This window comes from Corvus brachyrhynchos, unplaced genomic scaffold (genome assembly GCF_000691975.1).
Source record: "Corvus brachyrhynchos isolate BGI_N302 unplaced genomic scaffold, ASM69197v1 scaffold324, whole genome shotgun sequence".
Lineage (NCBI taxonomy): Eukaryota > Metazoa > Chordata > Aves > Passeriformes > Corvidae > Corvus > Corvus brachyrhynchos.
In genome coordinates, this window is record NW_008246067.1 from 273,635 (window position 1) to 299,054 (window position 25,420).

Sequence of the window (25,420 nt, forward strand, 5' to 3'; positions counted from 1 at the left end):
TAAAGGGACATCTCCCCGTTCATAATTAATAAGTGTCTCCCGCCGGCCAGCCCCTGTCCCAGTAGGGCAAGAGTGAGCTGGGTGTGCTAAACAGCCACCTCTCTCGCCTTACCAACAGGAGAAACACGTCCTTGAAGTAGGGGGGAGTGTTTGACTGTTCAGTTTTAATTTCTCTGACATCACCCCTTAAAAACGCACTCTACGGCCGGTCTCTTGCCCGCAAGAGGAAGCCAGCCACCCCCTCCCCATTCTCGGCTCTGGAGACGCAGTAACTCTTCAGACAGTGGGCGATTTTCTCGAGTCTTTGAGTCTTCCAGTGCTTTGCTGCGTAGAGGAAATACCAGACAGCTGCCTTTGCCCTCATCTATCGAACTGTGGCATCCCTTCCCACTCTCCCTGCCCCCAAAGAGACTTCACTAGTAAATAACTAAATAAATAGCAAGGGTAATAATCAGCCAGATTCAGGCCTGTGAGCGGGGATTTTTAGGGTTTGTTGCACACTCAGGAAAAGAGCAGTTTTGCAGGACTTAGTGATGTCAAGTGGAGTGGCACCCCTTCAGCAGTGTATGAGTTCCCACACTGGACCTGGTGAAAAATAATTTTATTATTTTTTTTAAAAGGGAACCCATAGTCCCTCAAGCAAGAAAAAGGAAAACCAAATCCATAAGGATTTGGAAATTTTGGTGCTTCTAGAAAAATCCTCTATAGTTTCCTTGACTTGGAGCAAAGGATTTGGTGAGTAAGTGGAAGTTAGTGGAATTTTGGCAAGTTCCTTTGAGACTAATAAACTGCAGCTTTTAATAAGTGCTATGATAGCTTATTGCATCTTCAAACTTCTGTCTTAATTTCATGAGACCATTTAGGGTGCACCTTTACTTGTAGATCTGTGGAAATTTTAGAAAACTGCACAATTTTAAAGCTGGTTTTAAGGGCAAAGGTCCTCAGTAGGACTACTCAAAGCTGATGAAATTAAGCACATGTGTAACTTTTGCTGAATGAAAATTTTAGCTTCATTGGTGCCAATTTAAAAGACAAGACACATTTTTTCCACTCAAAGGTTTTATGCATAAAATTAAAGGAATAGAAAATGGCATCCAAACTAAAAGAAGGCTGAGATTATGGAAAAAGCTGTCATTTCATTTTTGCCAGTCAGTTGTGTTACTGCTACCGTTATTCCGAAACAGGGTTCGTAACCCAGTGTGCTAGGGCCAATTGCACACAGAGTTGATGTCGTAGTTTATTACAGACTTAAAAGTCTGGGTGCTGGGTGGTAATTCACAAAAGTCAGCACCCTCTGGGTCACAAAGCTGGGGGTTTTTTTTTACCCTTTTTAGTAATGTATTCCACCTACCTAATACAGATGGACTGCTGTATTTTCTTCAAAAAAACCAAAAAAACCAAACAACCAGACCAAACAACCTAATCTTTGTATTCCCTGTGTCACTATACTTCAACTAAAGGCACATGAAGGAGTTGAACTTGCTTTCAAATCATAGTGAAGGGGTTTTTTTGTGATTAAATGTATTGCATCAGAGGAAGAAGCAGGGGAATGAAGGACTCTTGGAGTAAAATAAATTCAAACCTATTTGAAATTTAGGTAGCACTTGGTATACATGTGGGGGTTGAACATCATGTTGGAGAGTAGCACTTCTTGAGAATAAAAAGAAACATTTCTGATGAAGAGTTATTCCTAATTTTTACCAAATTTTTCTTTATATTATGATTTATTAATTTCTTTTTGTGATGGTGTCCTATGTGTCTTGCATCAGGCAATATCAAAAGGAAAATATTAGAAAAGATGAATTGCTGGACTGAGCTAGCATTTCTTATTTATTTGAACACAAAGAAAGTAAAATACACTATAGACTTACAGACAGCTATCTGTTTTGGGATGTCAAACTGGAAAAAACCATAAACCCTCTTTTTCACAGTTCATGTTGTTTTATTTGCATTAATTCAAGTGATTAATGTTGCTAAATTCTGTTCTTGGAGTTTAAAGTTTCATACATTAGTAGTAAGGAGTATATCTATTTTAAGCAGGAATCTCTAGATGATGCTCACTCAGGCCCAGAAGTAGTTAAGATACTAGGTTATTTTAATGTGAGAAAAACAAATATTATTAGTTTCAGTGGATTGTAATAGTATATCAAAACCATTATCCATAATGACAAATAAAAGAAAAAGGTCAAATTAGTTTAAAGAATATAGTTGGCTTGCATATTTTATGTCTTTCTAAGGTGTCACAGAATGCAGAGGAAGGATTTTTTCCTAGTGCTATAAATTAAACATGATTTGTCATTTTGAGCTGTGCCTCCCAACTCAGTTTCAGCAACTTGTTTTAGAATGCATGATATAGAATAAGTACACTAGCAGTTCCATGGAATATGACAGAAGTATTTGTGATTAAAGATTAGTTTAAAGACTTTGAAAAACTAGACTTTGAAAAGACAACAACAATTAAAATTATCAGAGAGACACAATTCTCCCTTCTAGGGGGTGTTATTCCTGCAAAAAAACCCCCAACCAGTGGAAACACATTCTGTCCCAAAGGTCAGGGTTGAAGAAACAGGAACCAAAGTTTTTCAAATAGTTTCAAAAGCAGGCAGTCTTCTAAGAAGTGTGACTATAATTTACATAGAACTCATTTTTCATGGATGTTTTTCTCCCACTCCTAAAGAGGATATGGGGAATTTCAATTTATTTTGTTTGTTATGTAAAAAGGATCTCTGATCTGTAATACAAGAGAGCAATGCATAATGCAAGACTGACTTCAAATAGCCAGAAGCATGTCTAACTTTCTTCCATTAAAGGAATAGTATGACAGCATCAATATTGTAAGAGAGATGTAACATGTTTCTGCAGTGTTCACTGTTGTTATTACACTGCATTATACCCTGCATGGAAAATACTACAGAATGTGTTCATATACCTTCTAAGTGAATATTTATCATTGACAGCGCTTATTATAATCTTGGATAGTTTACATTGCACTGTAGATTAGTAGTAATTTACATTTATGTTTCTTTCTTACACTTGCTTATTCACAGTCTCCTACATGTCTTTCACCTCGATGATTTTGTTGTTCATTTTCATAGTCTCCATTTTTTCCTATCTGATTCTAGACCATACTAGAATTCACTTGGCACAACTTGTGGGTCTGTAGTCTTATTTTTATTATGTCTGAAATACTCGAGGGCTTCTTCTTCAAGTACCAGAACTAAGACCTTGCAGGATTTGGTATGGTTCCAGAAGTACTCTATGCATAAATCTTTTCATGTTTTACAGCTCAGCTTTTAACTGATACTTGATATTCTTGGAGAATGCCCATGTTTCTGCTCCATCTGTATTAACCAGTGGTACAAATGCGCCAAAAATCCTTTTTGCTATACAATAGCATCTTCATAAAAGTTTTGTTTTGCAGATTGTGTTAGTTTAATTAATGTTGGTAGGAAATGTTATGGAAAATGCCCTTTGTTTTCTGTGTTAAATCTATACAATATCATTTATTTCTTCTTGTTTTTTTTTTTTTTTTTTTTTTTTTTTTCAAATATCATAGTGTAATTGTGAACATACAGCCCATGTTTTTACTGAAATAAGATTTCTGATTTTCATCCTTAACAGATATCAAGTGTCTCACTTCCTCAGCCATGCTGCTTTTCTTTATGCATTTCCTCTAGGTGCAAGTTTTTAAATATTCATTCCAAATTTTTAGAGACCAAAATTAGGTGTACCACAAAAGTACCGGAAGACCAGAAAGAGATGAGTTTGTACAGAATCATTTACTGCTAAACATCTTCCACCAATCTCTTTAATTTTTGATTGTTTCTTTATACTCATATAGAAAGATTTTTATATTAAAACAGATTTTAAGATTCTTGCAGATTATATGCTTATGCTTTTCATAATTCCTTATACTATTTCTATTTCCTTTGAGTCAGTTTCTTACAAATTTAGTCCCGATTAAGTGGTTTTTTTCCTGCAAGAGGGAGACTTTTTGCTTGTTTATTAACTTATCTATGTACCTATTTGTAAATTATCTTTGAGCTCTGTAGTATATACCAAACTTTAACATGTATATATATACTTCTTCAAACTATACACTACAGAACACAATCTATTGAACATGAAAGAAGTACTGATTTCTCTGGCCTGAGTGTAACAACTTTTTATGTGCTGGAACACTGTTTCTGTGGCACTGAAGTCACTGTAGCTATGGCATTGAGTCTGACGGGAATGAAACTGGTGACTTCAAGTGTGGGGAGATGAAAAAAATAAATTAATATTGTATTATACAAAATCAAGGACCTAGAAATTGCAACTCAGGTAATGTTGGTCCACCAGTGCATTAGCTCCACTGCATTATACAAAGAAGATTTGCAATGAGGCTAGAATTTAGGTGTAGAAGGTTAATTATTCTCGATAATACCTTGGGCTTTCTTCAGTCCACACACATTTCTTTTTATTACTGCTTCTTCTGTCTTTTTTTTTTTATTTTTCTTTTCTTTTGTTTTTTAACATGCTGCTTGTGGTGTGTTGTGTAACCAATATTATTTATTGTCCAGATAGATTTCAATTATGAAGCTGTATAAAAGAATAAGTTACTGAGAACATGCTGTGAAGGGAGGCTAATTGATGACACTAATTTCTCAAAATAATTACATAGTGTGCAGAATCTTACATTGTATTGCATTGCACTGCATTCATTACCTTCACAGCTGGTCTGCATAATATAATTACTTATTACTGTTTGGTTACAGAAAAAAGGTAGCTTTGATTGTAATAACCCTGTGAAAACTCTTTTTATTCTGGTTTTTTTTTCCTTTCCTAATAAATAAAAACATTGTCTCTCTCCTTTTTCCTTGATGCACACATTCTTCCTCCATGTTGATTGTATTGCTGTTAATGCAAAAGCAATGTTTAAATATAGATCACTGTCAAAGCTTTCCTTTAATCTTCTTAATCAAGGAGAAAAAAAACTTGCTTTTTTTGAAGCAACACAAACCTGGTCATGATGACAGCCTATGTTTTATGGCCTACATTAAACAAAACAAAACAAAACAAAACAGCACAATTCAACCAACCAAACAAAACCCCTGAAAAACCAACAAAACAAACCCACTAAAAACTCAGAAGAAAGCCTAGCACAAAGAAACACACAAAACCCACGCTAAAACTGAACAAAAAATTCCCCCCCGGCAAAACAGCACACACACAAGAAAGAAAAAGATCCTGATAGTGGAAAACTTCAGCTTTTGCAATAATTACCTCATATTTTTTAACTATGTGATTTTCAGCCAAATTGAAAGTTTGCAACGGTCTTTCTACAATGAGGAACACATTCCTACTTTTTTAGTGGGAGTTGTAAACCAGGCTCCTGCTGGGATTTGAACTCCTGTAGATTGTGGTAACTGTTTCAGGGATGCTACAATAAGTTTTACCTACAGAGACCTGTAATTCAGATCCCACTGCTCCATCTACCTGTCTATATAAATGGTTTTTGTGGTCTGGAAGTCTGGATCTTTCTGAATGTGGATCGTATTGATAGGGGACAGCTGACAGAGAAGGTAATATCCATAATTTTGTTAGAAGATTAATAATGCACTCAGCTTCAAAGACAGAATTATAAATTGCTATTCTTTTTCACATTGAAAGCCTTTTTAAAAAGCATCTCCAATTTTCCAGAGTCATGTCAAAACTAGAAGACTTTTGCCTAACTGTAATGTTCTGTTGAAACTAATAGTGTGTACTGGAGAGCTAAGATTTCTTCAGGCCAAAAGCAATCTGCAGAACTGTGACTCTGGATACTGCTGCAATGCACCTTTCTTCCCCATGCAGGGAGAGTAATGCAGCTCTTGATATCATGAGATATGCTCTCCTCGAGTGACCAATATATTAACACGTCTGTCACACGACTGAACACTTGTGTATAAGCCCTGTCAGATGAGTACTATGCGGATATTCCATGACATTGTACTTTTGCATATCAGCCCTTTTAGATATGATAGGCATGAATATGATTGTGTATGAAAAAGGTGCTTCCAGGAACGCATGATAAGGAGTGACGAAAGGTAAGGCTCCCAAGATGATCCATACGAGGACTACTCTGCCTGCTTCATCACCATACGCTGTAAGCCTTCAGGTAGCCAGGAGGAGAGTCTTTAATGTGACTGAATTGTTCTGGTGACCTGGATACACCCAGCTGTTCTAGGTTAATTCACTTAGATGGGAATGCCCTGAGCATCATATCGGATGTGTGTTGTCCTAGAAGAGGGAACCAGAGACCAGGACTCATCACCAGAATGATAGCTTAGCCTTCTTGTCAAAGGACTCAAAAGGACATTTTCCTTGCAGTGTAAATCACTGTGGATCAATTAGTGCTAAGCATACTCTGAGTGCATCTACAGGATCAGGCTCTTTAGTGAAACTGAGGAGTGTCTGTTCTGGAGGTTTGATCCAGACACCAAAATGCTTTGGAAGCACAGCTCTAGCCATGCAAAAAGCAAAATGCTAAATGTCTGGAGAATCTCATGACTAGACCAACACCAAAACAGAGTAACTCTAAGTTCAGAGAAGAGGTGAAAACAGAATTTTTAGATCAAAATTCTGAATTTAAATGTGCAGTTAAAATTAGGAATTACTTTACAGCATCAGTGGATTCTAGATCATGGGGCAAGCATAGCTTTGGGTTTATTTTATAATTTAAAAAGAGATTTCTTACAGTATTTTAATCAAATGGTGGCAATATTTGCAGATTAAAAACCCCAACGAAGAAAATGTAAAAATCTGTAAAAATGATTCTGCAAAATGATCCTTGAGTGTAACAAATATAACTTTAGCAATTCACAGAAATTGTTTAAATTATACAGGCATAATGAAAGAGGAAGTTCTGCTGTGATATAAGGAGTTAATGATTAGTAGATTTTGTTAGTTTGAAAATTTATTCTCTGTGAAAAACAAAAAAGTTGCTCATGCTGTATTATTCTCCTTTTCAGCTGCTCAGCTACTGAGTTAGAAATCAGAAGAAGTGATACATGTGTCATTGCTATGCCATTTGGCATGTCTAAATATGCCTAAATATTTACATATCTAAAGACTTTCTATATGTTGTAAAAGTATAATTTGAAAAAATAAAGATGCAGATGTTTCCTCCTCAGCTCATAGGAAATTCTGGTTCTAGGGACCAGAATGAACTCAAAATTCAAGAGGCAAGTTGTTTGTTACAGAGAAGTTTTCAGAATTCATGTCTAACGCTGTACAAACCAGGAATCCCAAAGATGGATGTGCAGTGTTTTACTGTGGGTTCTACTGCGGAGTAGCATTTATTCAGATGATGCAACTTTAATAGTGGCAGTTTCAGAGTGACCTGGGGGTGGATTTGTACACAGACAGAAGTTGCTAAAAACAAACAAACAAACAAACAAAAAAACAACAAAAAAACCTTATTTCATAGCATCTAAGGAAACAATTTTTCTTCAAGATATTAATCAGTGTAATAAGCACAAACAATTCAATGTATTTCTGCAGTTGATGTAACTGTTTTCTCTCTAAAGAAATTGTGTTACCTTCATCAAAGTTGGTTTGTTACAGTATATCACTGTCCAAGTATCCAGTGACCATGCTGGGGGTTATTAAAATAACCAACATATATGCCAGAGACAGAGTTAATTTTATTAATAGTGTGCTTATTGATGAGGCACTGGATGTGAGTGTTATGCTTGGATTAATTTTTTGTTTACTGTCTATGGAAATCTTATTTCTACAATAGGGCTGGGCTCAGAGCCAAGACCTTGGTTCGGGTCAGCACATTTTGCGGAGGCTTTAAAGTTAGCTCAGCAATCCAAATAACTCCCTGTGGAGCAATTCAGGACAATATTTTCCCCAAACTCTGCAGCCAAACTAGCCTTTTTGACCTTGTCCAGAACTCATGAATTGTAGTGTCTTGATTAATTCAGTGTGGCACCATTATCAAATACCTGTGCACCTAACATACATTTATCTGCCTGACATCTTGAACTGCTTCAGAAGTTTTCCAGGCTCTAATGGAAGGTCTTGTGTCACCAGAAGAGAGTTGAGTTTGGCTGGAAGAACCATATTTGTTTGCTTTCAAGAGTGCTCTTTGAGTGCTCTTGTTCAAATAAAATGAATGGTCGTATCACTGACCATGTTTGTTCTCAGTCCTATTTCATCTGCTTTTTAGTCTTCTCTGAACAGTCTTTTCTTACAGCCTTTTCTATAAGTATTTTGCTCGGCCAGGGAGGAATACATATCTCAGATATCAAAAAGATATTTATTCTAGTAATTTCTTTCCTCAGTACTCAGCTAAGTCATTATCACTGCTTTAAAGCTGCTTGAAAAAAATAGATTTTTTTTTTCCCAAATAATATTTTGGAAGGTCTTTGCTGAGAATTTGAAGTATTCTCCAGATGTTGTTTTTTTTCAGGAATGGTCCAAAGTTGGTATCTCACCAGCTTGTCTATCTGACATTTCTAGCCCATTTTATAAGCTGATTTGGGGACAGTAATCGCAAACCTCCAGGAACAGTATTTTGTAGATTCAGAGCACCTTATCAAATGTGTTTCCTAGGCCCCTGGATTCATGGTCTGGCAAGGAGCTAAAGATTTCAATACTAGTTTCCAGGTTTATAATTACCTGAATGACATGAATGCTGGTGTACGTGGATGCATGCAGGTTTCTAGATGCAGTGCCAGTTAGGAAAGAGAGGCCTGCAGTGGTGTGACGATATGAGCTGGTTTCCCTGAAGTGTTTCTTTTGCTTTGGAGAGAATAAGAACTGGGTAGCAAACTGGAACATGAAGAAACTGTACTTCACATTCATCTGAGAAGATTCCACTGTCAACATTTACCCCACAAGAGAGTTCCTGGCAAGAGGTAGATAAGAAATGTACATCAAATCCTTCAGGCGCTTCCAGGCTGAGAATGAAACATGCTTCCATATCATTGGGAACTGCTCAATCATACGGGATGCAGGAATTAAAAGGCATGATTACATCTGTGAAATGTTATCAAAGGAAACTAAAAAGGCAGATTGGACAGTGTTTCAGGAACCCCATATAAGAGCTGACAACAACCAGACATAATTTTTGTGAAGGAGAACCAAGCATTCGTGGTGGCTGTGACTGTGTGACACGAGTATTCTGACACATCTTTAGAAGAGGCCTTGATGGAAAAAGTGAAGAAATACCAACATCTTCACAAACTAATTCAGGAACTAACAAATATAGTAGGCATTGTATTTATGGGCTTTCCCCTTGGAACGTGGGGGAAGAGGTACCATAGAAATTATGAACTTTGAGGGCCCTGGGTCTCTCTAGATCAAAGCAAGAGAAGACAGCCCAGGCCTTCAGGAAGATCCTTGCTTCTGTAGATGTTGTACATATGTTTGCGAGTAAAGTATTTACTGTTGTATCATCTTAATTAAAAATGAATTTTCAGCGGATGTGGTTAGTGCAGGGCAGCTAACATCAGGCCTGGATAGTACACAGGAACAACAACGGACTTGTATCATGATATGTCACTTACCATCAGTCTGGAACAAAATTTTACAGATTTTGACCAGGGTGGATGGGCCATCTGTACTTAACCTGGAAAAGGAACATATGTAGATTATATGAGTTCAATTAATAGCCATTCCAATAACTCATGTAGAAACTTTTGGAATTATTTTCTAGCTAGTTTTTATACTTACATTTCAACTAGCTCTATTAATGTGTTTGGGTCATGTAGCCAGCTAGTATATAGAGCAGCATGAAGATCTTTCTAACTAGCAAGATAAAGGAAGAAGTATAGAAATAGGGAAGTTTAGACCGCACTCATAAGTGTCCTGTAGTCATAATATCTAATTTAAGGTAAGAAAGCCATCTCGGCTGCAACAATGGCAAAAAGATTTCCAGTAGTGATTGCAATGCTGAATCAGAATTGAGTATTTCACATGGGAAATAGCAAGGCTGGGGAGAAGTGGGCTTTGAAAAGTCACAGGATTTCTGCTGTTCAAAACAGCCACTCAAGCTACAAGAGAAATAAACTTTGAGATCAAACTTTTTACTGTTTTTAGTCATATGTACAATGCAAAATGAATTTATGCAGGAAATTATGTAGCAGTGTAGGTACATAGTAAGGTTTTCTACAAAGTGTGAGCATCCAAGATAGTGAAACCCAATTTACTATTTGGAATTTTGCACATGATATCAGCACGTGGTATTTTGTAAACCAATAAATCCATGAATGTTTGTCAAGAATACTCTTAGCTTGATTATTTTTATTGTCTTTTCCAAAATTTGGCTGTGCAGAGCACTTGATTGACAAATTTGCAAGGGATTTTTTTGTGAATCAGATTGATAGTAAATTCATACATTTTGTAGAAATAAAATTAGAGTAATCAGTTTACTGATGTAAGACAGATAATGATGAAAGCATTGTGATGAAAGTCTTAAAAAATAAAAATGGCTTCTTATAATTTTATTTAACCCTTCTTGATAAATTATATTAAAATAATTGTTTTACATTATTTTAGTATTCTTTGAACTATTTTGGAGGGGAAAAGAAACTTTAAAATTCAGATAACTGCTCAGTTTTGTGCTTTCTTTAATCAATTCAAAATAAAAAAAAATTATAATTTTAAAATAACCTAAGCTATTAAATCAATCAGTTTGATTTAATACTTTGCATATCATGTTGTCCTCAGTTCCGAGATTTTATATTACAAAAAAGGTAAGTTACTGCATGTGTTTCAGGGCACATTTTACTGACTTTCTCCAAATCTTTAGGCCCGCAAATTATATAAGATGACCTGTCTTAGTGAAGGAATTTCTAGTGGTATGGCCATAAATTTACTTTAGAGTGAAGAGGCCTTAAGGCCAAGGGAATTATTATGGTTGTTATGGTTGTTATGGTTGTTTAGTCCAACCTGTAGAAAGGAAAGTATTCTCTTTAGGTCAGATAAAAATATACATTTATATAGTACTAGACAAAATAGCATTTCACCAGTTTAAGAAATAAATTTTAATTCTGTTGTCTTAGATCTACCTAAGCTATCAATTATTGCTTTTTTCTAACGTGTTTAGAACCTTCATATGGGTCTTCAAGTCAGTAAGGTTGAGAGAGAAGTTAGAAAAACAAAGAAAAGGAACGGCATTAGAACTCATACCCATTTACAGTAAAACAAGGATTTTCCTTGCTTTGAACATTGCCAATAACTTTTGTGTAAGTGGGCAGTGGTTAGGCATAACTTAGGTCTATTTTTTCAACTTTTTAATAGATTTCATTAGACAAGCATCAGCCAGTTTATGAGAGTGAATATGTGCTTAAAGGTATAACGAAGCATAGTATGTCATTAATGAAATGCGGCTCCTTACAAGAAAATATTGCAACCAGCCCTTAAGCTGGCTCAGCATTTTTCATGCTATTAAAAACTGAGTTCAGCCATGGATGTATTTTGATGAAGTTTGGGAGGTGTGATGCAAAACCAGATTTTACATATATATATATATATATATATATATATATATACATATATCTATTTACAGATAAAATGCTGACACTCTGTTTTGGCTTACAAGTGCAAGTTGACTGGATTTGAGTAGGTCTTGGGAATTTCAAGAGGGAAAATGAGAGGAGCTTAAAGGATAAGTTTTGCAAAATCTTTAGAAGATGAGGGATATTGTGAAGAAAAGGAGAAAGTAGTGTACCCTTGCATAGCAGGAGGTAAAGGGTTAAACTATAAATAGTAACAACATGAATCTGTCAATTATAAACTCAAGCTAGTTTCCTGTTAACAAACTATTTTCTATCCACTCTCCAGTATATTAAAAAATCCCAAGCCAAACCAAAAAACACCTACTATATCTGTAAACATTAACTTAAGCTTTGTTAATGTTTATCAGAATTCCACATGTAAATGAGTCTTATTAAAGCAGCTGAGGACATAGGGTAGCAGAGATGCATAGAACAGACACTCTATAACTTTTTTTTCCTGTCTTGACCTCACAAAATGAGTTCCTAAAAATTGGAATCTGAGCCTTTACAGAGTCATAGCAACCAACAGAAAAGATTTTTCTTAGTACCTGTGAACTAGAATTCTATTTATTTTTTGTTTTATTGGTTTGTTTGAATGACAAATTTTTCTTGGGAATGACAGTTAAAATGGTTTTACAAGCAGAAAACTGTGACCATTTTTCCTGAAGAAGGGAATGCCAGCTGCAAAGTATGCACTTTACATGGAAAGATGCTACTTGTATTTCACAACGGACTCAGTGCTGGCTGTCTTTACCTCCAGCTGTACTAAGTCTTGGTGGTAAAATTTATTGAAATAATTGGTGATATTTCCTGAGCTGGTTAGTTTAAGCTTTTCTAATAACCACTGAAGAGAATCAAGCTTTTCCAGTGTGCAAAAGGTATCATATGATAAGAGGTCTGGAAAAGATTAGATAACTCTTGTCCTGAAACAGCCTTTTCTTCTCTATTGTCTATAAGGCATTCCGGTGGATAACTGAGAGGTAGATGTCTACACCATAGATGTATGAACTAAAGAGTTGGATCCGTCCTGGAAATTAAATCATTAATTTAGAAAAATCTGTGACTAATTTAATGATAGCTTCATTAGGTACAGAATGTTGACACATATTCTGAAGGGAACATGCACATTATACAGAAGGTAGCTAGGACTGCAAAGACTGTTTTTCCAATTTTCCACCTACATGATTGATGTAACTGCTAATTACGGATTCATTGGTAGGGAGAACACCTTTACATTGCATCATGGCCCATAGGAAAATAAAAAGTGGAGATTTCCTTGTTCAAAGAATCATGAAAAAAGAAAACCACTTTTGACCTGATTTATTCAAAGAATGTCAGTGGGCGTTTTCAGAGAGATAAATGTGCTCAATGTGTGTCTGTAGTAGTCACCAATCTCTTCTGCATCTATTGATGACAAAGGAAGATTTGTCAGCATAATTAGGAAGGGAGAAAAACCTCCGCTTTCTCTAAGACAGACTACAAACCCCACACTTTTCACATATCTTTGTGATGACTGATAGTATCAGTTCATTGTTTGGATTGCATGGGTATTGGTCAAATGTTGTTTTTAAGTGAGCTCTCCTGTCTCAGAAAGAGAAAAAGAAAATGGACGAATAATTAAGAGGAATAAAGGGTGTCATGATGTGGAAAAGGCACTGGAAATCCACTAAATAGATTTTCCTTTCAACTTCTCTCACATGTTTATTTTCTATATTGATAGACTGGAACACATGACACACGGAGAATTCACAGTCACAGTGCCTAATCTTTTGTTATATCCCTTAAAGGAGATATTTTTCCATTCTATTCTTTTGTCCTTGCAAGGGCCCTGCTAAAATGCTAGAGAATAATTTTGAGTAACTGTGGTGACCCCGTTTGGTCAAGGAAATGGTGTTTTCAAAAGATAACAAACATATTCCCTATTCAGCTTTTAATTTGCTGATTTTAATCACCCTTCTGGAGTTGAAGATTGTGCAATTATGCTGTCAGCTTATCAGTTCTATTGCATATGTGCCATTGTCCCAAGTAATCTTTGAACCTAGCAGTCAGTTTCAGATGATTCCATTTGAGGGAGAAGCAGGGGACAGACTATGGTCTCTCAAGTCTGGGAAGTGTGGTCAAATCGTGTTAAATTAGATATTCATCTTTTCCACCAGTTCCCATGTGGGATGATGTTAGAGCCTCAGTCAGGCTGCATACATAATACCAGACAGCTAATTATCATACTTAGAAGTTCAGCATAGCAACAGCATGGGGAAAGGTTTTTGATAAGAGATGTGGGTGAAGGGGGAAAAAGAAGCCATAGTAGGTAATGAGCTTTCTTTCTGAGGCAAACTCACAGAAAAATAGCCATTTTTCTTTTCTTTTACTTTATTTTTTTCTTATTCACAGTATTTTTTTTTCAGATTACAAATCATTCACTTAATTTCTAATTAAAAATACAATTAAAATTTTTTTTGGTCTAAAATTGACTTCCAGTTAGATATTGAAAGGGGAAAAATTTGTTCCCTTTATAGGAAACCCAGTTAAAAGACAGAATCTAAATGTAATGGTATTCTTTGCCAACTGACGACACAACAGTTCAAGGTTACCAAACTATTTGGTAGACTTATGAAAAAAAGGTGGTGTAACTTTCTAGCCACCGTTGTAGAAAACAAGGATAAATTCTACTGTTTTCAAGAGACATATACCTCCTGCTTAGACATGCCATATTGAAAAAAATCAGATACTTTGAATACTTGATTATATCTAAAAAGATTTCTATGATGCAATTTTTAAATGACAGTTATTAATTGAAGAATAATACATGATTTTGTTTCTGTTGATCTTTTTTTGAGATAGGGAGTAAAACACTGTGAAGTCAAGTAACACAAGAGAGTATCTATGGTAACTTTAACAGTATGATCATAGTATGATTTTTTAAAATAGATACACAATTTGAATTCAAAGTACTTTTATTATTGGAATACAACACGTAATCAGGCTTACAAATCTAATAGGTATTTTTAATGAGTCAAATACATAGTTATATGTACCGATTTTATTTCTAGATAATATTTAATATTTGTGTACTATTTGCTTATAAGAATAAACTAATGAAGTAGTTTTCTAAAACTAATTTTCAGATGCAACTTAGCAGCTTCTTTTTCCAGCAACTTGCCCAAAATCACACAGGTTTTCTCCCATGTCTCTCTGCAGCATGACTTAGTGAGTTATATTGTGATACAGGACATTCAGAAAAGCAGAAAAGCCAACACAATAGCAAGAAGGCAAGATGTTATTTATATTTTTTATCACCAGCTTTATTGGGTCATTTGTGCTCTATTTCCTGTTACAGAGGTCAGTATTAAAGCAGATGCTATAATAATTAATAGATTGTGTTTTCCCACCTATGAAAGGCCATGGAAATTTTCATACCAGCTTAACTTCTATCTAGAACAGAAATACTTGAGGGAAAACCAAATACTATATTTTTCTGTAGGAGGTAAAAATATTGGGAGATGTATATTCGTAAAATAATAACGTTTAGTAAGTGGTGGAAAGGCTTTAAACACTTTATAACAAAGCAAATTCCTTGTAAACATAGTTTTCAGGAAATTTCGTATGCAAGCTATCCACGCCTTTTCCTGACAATGCATTGTATGATATCTCTGAAACCACAGTTCTTTATCCCAGCTCTAACACTTACAAGGATTATAGCTATCTTAGACAAATGGAGGGTCAAGGTTTAGTCTTTTTTGTTTAAATAAAACTTGCTGAGGAGTATTACATGTAAGATGGTTGGATTTAAAACTGTGTGTAGAAGTCAGCTCAAAGTGTAGGAGTTGGCTCAGAGTGTGCCTTGAAGTGTGGTGGAATTTGCTTTCTCAAACAGACCACTGAGCACTCATATTTGCATCTCATGCTCCTTATGTACTGGACTGTGCAAGTTTTTCGAACTTCTTGGAATATAAAAGTGTTTTTCCTGAATTAAGTTCATAGAATATCTCCCATAAGAGATAAAATCAGTCCAATGAAATTTCCCTGGCTTTGTTTTTTATTGAGACAGATAAATTTTTTTTCTTATTTCCGCCGTACAACAAAAGATGTTTAGCTTTTTAAAGTCCTTGTTGTATTAAACAGTTTAGGTAGTTCTTTATCTTTTAAGAAAAAATATGTCTAAAATGTGCATAATTTGATTGTTATAAAAGCTCATTTAGATTAATTTTTATCTGGCATCATAAAATTATCTGACAACAGGTTTCTCATATGCAACCAAGTGAAATAAAAATATATTCTTTTGAAGGCTGAAAAGGGATATAAAATCTGAAAGGCAGACACAAATAAATTAGATTCATCCTTGGATGAAATCTAGTGCCAATGCATTTCATATTAGATACGAATATTTATATATTAGATAGAGAATTTTTAATCTTCATTTCTCTCACATTTCTAAGCAGTCCAGACCCTCAAATTCAGTAGTGGAGAGGATTCCTTAATAAATCATGCAATAACATTTTTTTGCTAAGATACATCTTCTGCATTTAAATGTATCTGCCTAATCTAAGCCATTTCTCAAGGCTCATTGTACAGTCAGTAAAATGAAGTTCCCCCATAGCCATACCCTATCTACTTTTCTTAGATCAGCTACAGTAGCTCTCTTGTACCTTCTTTTTTTCCACCAACCCTAGAGGGAACCTAACTGCCAAATTAAGCTAAGAGTATAACATTTAAATGGGCAGAAGTAGGGGCAGTGAAATTTACCTTCTGTTACCTTTCTATGTTTATGAATTATGTGGAAGTATTACCATTGTTATTATTAAGAAGATATCATTTAGTATCAGCTAGATCATAATTTGATATGGATGGGCATTTTTATTTATTGCTTGTTTCCTGCATCTCTAGTTCATAGATTTTGAGCCCCTTTTTTTTCCCATCAAATCCTTTTTTCAGTATAAAAATTTGACCAATGTCTTATTGGAAATTTTTCAATGGTTCGGGTGTGTTTCGTTTTGTTCTAGTTAATTAACTTGGAAGTGAAAGTAGCTAAACAATACCAGACCTTGAATAAACCAACATGATTTTAACTCAGTGTGAGAAAAACTCCCATCCAAAATAAACAATGTGGTAATTTCTTGAAATGATACAACATATTCTGTTAATCATTAAAAAAGCTCTGTATGAATAACTCCACATTTGAACATTCAGGTTAAAAATGTTTTGCACCTAGGTGCTTCATCTGTCAGGGATACAAAAAGACATTTCATTGCTTTTCCTTCAGTAGGAGAGCTGCAATGATTTATTAAATAAAAACAGAGGTCTTACTTGCTATGTTTCTAGCGGGGCAAATATATGGAAGATGAAATGAGATAAAAAGTGTATCCACTGAGGTTTTGCCTGGAACTATAATTTAATCTGTGGGTGATTAGAGTCTGGTCTGCCCTGGAAGGATGTGCTGTAGGAGAGCTTGAGAGGTTTTCAAGCAGCTAAGCAGGAAATCTGAACTGAAATTAAAGGAATTTCCTCATTTAAGATGAAGAATTTGCAATGTTGGCTTTTCTGTTTCAATGCTTGCATAGATGTGAAGAATATTTTCTGACATTGATATGGTAAAATACTACATTCCTTAATCCCCAGGTTTCTCTGTTCTCAAACTGGGTCAGTGTTCTATGTTATATTAGGGACATGGTTTAAGTGGTGCACTTGACAGCACTAGGTTAATGGTTACACTCAATGATCCCAGAAAGTGTTTTTCAACTCAAATGATTCTGTGATTCTATGATTCTATGTATATTTGCCAAAAATGGGCTTGAATGTATCCAATTTTTGACTTCTGGAATGTGCTGAAAGCTATGTTTTAGGCTTCCCCTATTGTTAAAAAGAAAGAGAGTTTTTTTAGGAACCGATTCTACCCACCTTACAGCAGTGGTAATGGGAACCTGTGTTGTCAAGTAGTTCTCTCTTGCTAGTGAATGCAGAAGGAGGTAAAATAGTGAATTTTAGAAGTCATCTGACATATAGATGGCTGCACATGGTAAGATTACTTGCACCCCAAAGTTCTAGGTGCTACTATAACTTGACAGTGAGAATCTTCCTCCTGCCTTCAGAAAACAAGTCTGTTTCACATGTAAACATTGTCCCCAGACGAATCCAGCCACTTCAGAGGAATTGTACTCAGAGCTGCTGGACTCCTACCAGAGACAGCCAAGTCCTTTCTCTTCCCTGGAAACTGTCAATAACTTTGCTACAATATTATTTTTACATTGATAAATCCTTTCTTACTCTCTCTGTTAATAGTTCCATAGAGAACTTAATAGTAAAAATTTCCTGTTCATGTGTGCATTACATCACTCTGGCGGGAGCACAGTGATTCATTGCCAGCTCATGTGTCTTTAGAGTATCTGAAAAACCTCTAGTTACTTTTGTGAATGTTCAGAAAAAATGCACTTTTCAGAGATGAAATACCCATCTGTGAGGGTTCTCACCCAATAAGGCAGAAAACTATTGTCCCTGGAGGCCAGTTTCAGAGAAACATCTGTCTCCATCTTAATATAAGTAGGCATTCACAACTGACATCACAGAGGCTGTTTCTTTCAGCAAATCATTATTTCCTCCTACTATGAAAATCTAGTGTGGTCTGTGCCTCATCTTCAGAAGCTGTGTCAGTTTCTGTTGTGATACTGCTGCGAATTCGTGCTTTAAGTTTTATTGCCATAGTTTGCTTTGGCTGCTACAACTTTAGGTGGATTTCTTTAAAGATTAACTGGATGTGTTACAGCTTGGCTGATGATTTCCTAACAATTTCTTTTGGTGCTTCATAGAAAATTCTAGTGGTTTTAAGGACCACTGCAATGCAAAATTATAGCAATTTTTTTATTGTTGTTTTGACTCCCTTTTTTTGGTGCATTTTTTTATTTGTGACTGAAAAAAACCCCAAACCCATACAACCCCCCAAAACCACCAAGAGTTAGTCCTGATATTTTTGCCAATTGCTACAACTTCAGGCATTAAATAATGGAACCACTAGCCTTCAGTCTTTCTCTTAAGTCAAATCATTAGAAATATGGGTAGGCTAATAAGAAAATATTTGTTTCAGTCCTAAACAGACTTTTATTCTAGAGAATTGTAATAATAATTCAATATTATCTTTCTACATAGTTGAAAATACTGACATTCTTAAAAAACAATAATTTGAAATAGCATATGAACTTTAAAAGCAACAAGACCATTTTAGATGACTGCTGACTGCAGCATGGGACTCCTCTTTGCTGAGTCAAGTAATGACCTCTAGTTTCCTTTTACAAGAAAGTTCATAAGAGATGAACCTAATTTTGCAATGTTACTGTGGAAAAGACCCTTTGGCCTTCAAGCTTGCAACAACAATATACTTCCTTGTCTTTTCTGTTGTGTAATTAACAAATATTTGTTCTCACAGCATTTAGACTTGGGAGAATTACTTCTTGCTTATGGAAGTAGTTTTTTGAGACCAGTTGAATTTATTCACTTAAATTAATATTATCTTAGTAATCAAATACTACATGACTGAACTCCAAACAGCAAATGTTTTTCTTAGTTTGGATCTATATAGGACATAAATCAATGATTATTTTATGACTATTGAAGCAACCTAACATTTTAAAATTTCCATATTTTAAGCCAGATTTTGTCAGATCTGCACGTTGATTTTTGTGTTTCCTATGATGGATTTTATGTATTGTTATTTTCATTCAAAAGAAACCAAACAATTTACAATGTGACTTGGTTCCTATTAACTTCAACCCGAAGATATATATTTATATAATTAACAAGGTTATATCCATACTTACAGCCAAAATTATAGGTGATGGGATACATCTTAAACCTTTTCTTTAGGTGGCTTTAAAGACTATGAAATTCTGTGATCGGTGAAAATTAAATTTATGTGGTGGTTAGGTATTAGCACAAAATTAATTTCTTTGTCTATAAATTCCATCTTGGAGCTTATGAAGGATGACAGAGGAAAGCTCTACCCAAGTACTCTAATAAATCTCTTTTTAGGGTGTCACGCTGTTATAGATGGCTTAGATTAATTTCCTGTTTCATGGTTTGAGTATATATGAGTTTTCCTAGCTCCATGACAATTTCTGTGATCTGTTACTACAAAGCACCACTTCTGTTCTGAGTACTTTGTCCTACATCTTCACTAGGGCATGCATATAGAATAGCCTTCCGTTTGTTTGATTCTGGCTGTTCTCTGTCCCACTAACAAACAGCTGGATGTAAGGCCCCAAAACCCTCGCTTGATGAGACTCTTAAAAGGGCTTATGTTTTTTCACGTACTCTGAGTGAGATGCATGGGAGAAATACCAGCAAGATATCCTAAAGAGGTCCAAACAACAACAACAAAAATTACTGGCAATTTTAGAAAATCAAAGAACTTTCGCAAATGGTTAGAGCAACATTCAGTCAACATAAGACACTTCTCAGAACATTAACTTATCCCATTCAGCTTAGCAAACTCTAAGACTGTCTGATTTTAAATTATGCAAAATCCTGAGACGAGGGAATTAGAAGGAGAAAGAGAGAAAGACAGAAGAGACATAGAAAAGAACAAACATAACTACCACTCCTGGTTCCAGTAGTGTTCAGCTGATAGAAATTCCAAGAGGAAATAAGGTCAAGACACATGCTTGCCTCATGTCTCAGGTTAAATACCCTTTGGCTTTTTGGGTCCTTTGCCCGGGTGGGATTTCTGGTCTGGTGACCACTTAGGAGCTGGATGAAAGGCTTCAGAGGTGGGGTATGGAGCATCGCCTCCAGTGTGCCAGTGGTTGGCGGGGCTGGGATGCACTCCTGGGCTGGGGCAGTGTATGGGATGGTTCATTGCCTCACCAGAGCAAGGCCTGACTGGCCCCTGCCCTCACACCTGAAATGTTTTGAGCCAACAATCCTTCCAGTTTCTCACATTGGAATACTTGGATTCATGATGTTGGCAAAAAGATATTTCTGCTTATTTTGAGCTGAAGTCTGACACATCAAAATCATAAGTTGCATTCCTCCAAGTATTTTTCTCATCCCAGCTGGGAACTATAGATATTTTTCAATGTGGGCAGGAATATCTGGATGGAAAGTAATTTTTTGGAACACGTGTAATTTTGTGTTCTAAGTAAAATAGTGTCTTTTGAAGTTATTAGTTATTGAAGGCAACAATGAACAGTCAGAAGTCAAAAGGGAGCCCATCTACAATAATATCTGTGAGAGTGGAGTACACCGATGCTTGTGTGAGGAAGATTGTTGAGTGATCTCTGAGACCAGTATTCATCTGCTGGAAGTACTGAGGAAAACTAGAATAAGAAGTATCTCTAGTAGAAGAGTCAAAAGGAGTGAAATTGAGGGAAGAGGCATGAAAAGGACTTCCAGGAGCCAGGAATCTTAAAACAGATAACAGATGTCTAGAATGTATGATCTAACAACACGTTCTTCTCTCTCTCCATTTTGTGTTAGCTACTTCTTTTCTTTTTTCATCTTCATCTTAGATTTGTAGTACTGTTTTTTTTTTGTTTTTTTTTTTTTTTTTTAATTGGGAGTGTGCTTTTAGCCTTGGAAAATCTTGGAAGCTGAACTTTTTCAGTCATTGTTTGCATTATGCTTCCTGGAGCCCCCTAGTCACCTCTGCTATAATGTCAAGGTCACAGAATAGCAAGTTAAAAGGACCAAGTGGAACCAGAAATGCTTTTGGATGACAAAAAGCAGAATTTCTCTGTGAGGAAAGCACCATCAGCCACAGTTGTCCTGAATTAAGAACTATCCAAATAGCAGAGGTTATTTTTTAACTGTGATGATCACTGTCAACAATTTGACCCCAAATGAGCTTGTAATGAAGTGAGATTAATTTGAGTTGCCAGATCCTGAGTGATAAATCACAATTTTAATACCCATAGGCATGTTGCTTTCATGCCCCTCTAGGTAAAGAGAATGCTTAGGGACAGTCTTCAATTGACACATCTCCTCTCCCTCAGTTTTTCCCACTCTGGTGGTCCCACCACTTTTGTAGCCCTTGCTTTTCTGATTGCTTCACTCAGCTTTGGTCTTAAGATTAGAGTCGATAGCTATGGCCAAAAATACAGCATATGAACATATACAGGACCTTGAGAACTATCGAGACCAATCACCTTCTTTCCAGAGACTTGATGTGCAGACGCTCCCAAAATGTGGTTTCTCATCCCATCAGCCTAGAATCTGAAAGAACCAAGAAATACCAGAGCCAGTCATGTGGAGAACCCTTTGTCAGACACAAAGGGATCAGGAGGAACTTGTGGACATAGAGGAATACTGGGCCTTCCACTGTAACAGACTGCCCCAGTTCCACCAAGACCCTGCTTCCTGCAGGTACAATACTTAAACAAGGCTATATTACTTCTGATGCAGGTGCACTGAGAAGGTAGAGAGTGAGGAAAAAGGTAATGGAAGAGGAATTTTTATTTGGGGTTGTCTTCAATCCTGAACTTCCAACTTCACTTCTTGCTGTAGGCACTGTCAGTAAGAAGCAGTCTGAGTACCAGGAGAGAAGGCAACTCCTCCAAGAGACAGGACTGATTGATTTTGCTATCTGTTCAATTCTGACCAAATTTGTATTGGTATGTCATCTGGTAAGGGACAGAACTGATACAACAATTCCCAGAGGTTTCCCCTGAACCAATATTCACTATGACCCAACTGAGAGAAATGTACTACAAATCTCTCATTTGCATTTAAAAATTTGTTGCTGGAAGAAGAACAGAGAAAGTAAGCTCACTGGAGTTCTCTATATCCAATAACCTTGTAATGCAGGATTCTGATTCCTCTTTGTTTTTCTGAGAGTAATATACTTGCTAGGTTTCTTTGTGTTGCTGCTTTAACACTCAATTTTATTTCTAGCAGGACACTGACAGAAATAACACAGCATCAGCTGGAATGATGGAAGCTGTAATTAAATGTGGTTTTGAAATTAACTGTAAGGGCAGGCAGCATCATCTTAGAGAAGAATACAAGTATTAAATGAAGAAATATGTGAAGTACCATTTATATTTGCCTCCCTAGGTTGTGGAGTAACTTGAAACAAAGAAGAAATCCCAGTTTTCCCAACCCCCCATAAAACTGTAAAACTTTTCAGTCCTTGATACATAGCTCTAGATATAGCTGATAAAAACCAGAGGGCAATTTTAATGAGAAGAAATCATAAATCTAGGCTTTAACTCCTAAGAAAACAGATCAGAAGCTAAAGGACAGCCAGGCTGTTTCTAGTTTAGCTAGATTTAATAGAAAATAAAAATACAAAACACTCTGTCCTTTGCCAGATATCTTTGTCAAGAAAATACCATTCTGAATAAAGGACAGTGTTTTGAATAAAGAAGAGAGTGTTTTGAGTCCCATGAGAAGAAATTGTGCAGTTACCAAACCTGAGGACAGCCATTGTGCCAACAGTGATGGGGCCCAGGTCCATTCCTTCAGATTTAGTCTGTTGCAAAATTTTTGCTTTATTTCTGGCTGTGGGTGTTAGAAAGGCTGTGCCCTCTCTTTGTCTCTCCCTCAGCTCAGAGATGAATAGTGGTTCCATTCTTCAGCTTGAAGGAACCTGTTACAGTTCAGGAACTCTGTTAGGAGTTTCTAATTGATATTACGACAGAGATATTACGAAGTGCTTCAGTATCTAAATCTACTATGAACTGACAAGGCTGTTATTTGTTCCTACAAATATCAATCATAAAGCCTTATAATCAGAAAAAGATGAGAATGTTATGTGATGTAACTCTGCAGAAGTTCCTCCACTGACAGATGGAGACTTAAGGAATAACACATTGGGGTGTGTGTGGGGTGTGTGGGGAGTCAGGAGGGAGGCGCAGAGAGAGAGAGGGGGAGACAGAAGAGAGACAGAATTTTGGGGAGATGCCATATGCGTGGTGCCATCCTGACCACCACAAATCACTCATCTGGGTTTTTTATGCTTTTTTTGCCCCCAAATTGCCTCTTAGCAAGGTAGTGAAAGGACGCGTGGGTTACCACAAGGGTTTTTTTAAAATGTAAATTGATAGGAAATTAAATTTGTTTCAGAAGCTTAAACAAAGTATGCTATATAGCTGCCTAATGCCCTTGTTTAATAAATTCTAAGTGCAAACTGCTGTCAATGTGGACTGTATGAAAAAGGGCATGTTCCAGTGAGGAGGCACTCAATGAGGGCTGTGGAGTCCTTGCTCTGTGAAGGCACACGAGCAAGTCTGCTGGGAGAAACAGTAATACCTTCTTTCTGGGCCCAGGGAAGCTTCAGAGCCCAGACACCCTGTAAAGCAGAAAAAAAAATCAAGCAAACAAATGAGATCAACCGACCAAAAAAAGCCCAGGATCTGGACTGTGCAGCAGGAGTGCTTTAATCTGTTTGAAGGACAACAGCTTTCAACGTGAGCAGGAACATTGCTGCTAATAAAAGTAATAACAGCTCATGTGGGCTGGATTGCAAGACTTAGTAGTGAATGTCAGTCAGTTGTTCTTTGGTTTTCTCTTTTAGATAAAAGTATAATTTATTTTTAGCTGTTTTAAAACATAGGTATAATACTTGAGATACAATAATACATAATGGGATTTAAAATATAGATGCCAATGAAGCAAAGAGGGAACAAAAATCCACTAAATTGAGGAAGACTCTATTATCATTAGAATATCAACAGTGTTTTTAGCAAGTCAAATTTTTTGTCACTTCTAGGTGGTCTCAAGCCAGTTTCTTGGACAACTTTAATAATCAGTGACATTAGTGGGGACTATATTGATTGATGAACTCTGCTGGTTTGTTTCTTTCCAGTTCTGCTATGAAAATCTAAATACATCTCCAGGTAACCCAAGAGAGTAACAAAAATTATTTATCATTATTTCTTCATCACTCTCTGTTGACAGTGAATTCCCAGAAAAATAACACAATACAGTAGGCCTGAAACCAATATTGCTAATATCTAGGCAATCTGTTCCACTCCTTTCCTATTATTACAACCTGTCTTTTGGATCAAGCCAGTAACTTAAGAGAGGAACCTAAAGTAACTATGAATGCCTGCTGAGTTGTACTAACTCTTGTTTTGGTTGCTAGCAAGAGAGTTGGCTTTTATAAACAAAGATATTTTTCATTACTTCATTGTCTTCATTTTCGCATACAGCTTCATTTTCCTTAGCCTCAGTTATAAAATCTAGGAGTTTCTATGCTCACTTGCCAGATGATGTTCACTTCCAGTATGAACAACAAATATGTTAGGAAAACCAATTTGGAAATTTACACCAACATTAATTTTCTGCATTATTGCTCATACTAATGTATTACCTAGTTACATTTACTCGTGTATTACCTAGGGACAGGCTTAGGCACAGGTGAGTGATGCTGAACACTGAGTAATGTGTGTAGCATTCTCTGAGACTCCTTACAAAGCCCACCTCTTTCTGAAATTCTAATGCAATAATTTCTGTTCTTACCCATCCTGGAGACATTCTGAAATTGTGCTGTCCTTTATCCCTATCTTATTACCCAGAGTCTTCCTCAAGCTTTCCCAGCTCTTTTTTTTACCCTGACTTCCACTGAACTATTCCAACCTGCTAAAACTCTCACTGACATTTCCCAGACTCCTGCCCACCTCCAGAACTTCCTGGACACCTCCCAGCTACTTGTACTGCTGAGCAGGAGAGCAGATCTGTTCAGGTATCAAACAGCAATATACTGGAATGTATAAACTTGGATTGAATAACAGTTTGCAGATTGCAGGAAGTGCTCAACTTTTTACAAGTGCTTCCTGGCTTTTATTAATTGGAAAACATATGACAAGGTAATTCTACTGGGACTTACAATAGCTATTTCCATACCACAAAATTAGAAAATGGAATTTTTTTTACTGTTCAACAGAACATATATATATTTCTCT

General features: G+C 36.2%; 1 long non-coding RNA gene across 1 annotated transcript in view; it reads left to right on the forward strand.

Annotated features, from left to right (window-relative positions):
• Positions 1 to 25,420, forward strand: part of LOC108449778 — a 101,212-nt gene continuing 75,792 nt past the window's right edge. Inside the window, exon 1 of the long non-coding RNA XR_001866069.1 lies at positions 1 to 735. This is a non-coding gene — a long non-coding RNA (uncharacterized LOC108449778). The remainder of the gene's footprint in view (positions 736 to 25,420) is intronic.